Source organism: Eimeria mitis, genomic scaffold (assembly GCF_000499745.2).
Source record: "Eimeria mitis Houghton genomic scaffold, Emh_scaff1587, whole genome shotgun sequence".
Taxonomy (NCBI): Eukaryota; Apicomplexa; class Conoidasida; order Eucoccidiorida; family Eimeriidae; genus Eimeria; species Eimeria mitis.
Window position 1 is genome coordinate 443 of NW_013569874.1, and position 469 is coordinate 911.

The following is a 469-nucleotide window of genomic DNA, read 5'->3' on the forward strand; positions in this document are numbered from 1 at the left end:
CTGAAATTGGGGTGTATAGGGAGGTAAAAAGTATAAAAAAAAAAAATAAAAAATAAAAAAAAATAAATAAAAAAATACAATTCAACACACCAAAACACTAAAATCTAGGGTTTAGGGTTTAGGGTTTAGGGTTTATTAGGGTTTAGGGTTTATTAGGGTTTAGGGTTTGGCATCGAGCCGCATGCATAGTGGGGCCGTGCAGGCTCAGGGTAAGCAGCAGAGAAAAAAAGTTTTTATAAAAAGTTTTTGTTTTGTTTTATATTGTAAATAAAAAAACTAATATTTCAATACAAACCCTAAACCCTAAACCCTAAACCCTAAACCCTAAACCCTAAACCCTAAACCCTAAACCCTCAACAAACAAGCACGGTGTCTGCCAGCAGCAGAAACCCCCCGAATGTACTGATCTTCTTTTTTAATATATATTAAAAAAAACTTAATCTATAAACTCCTAAACCCTAAACCCTAA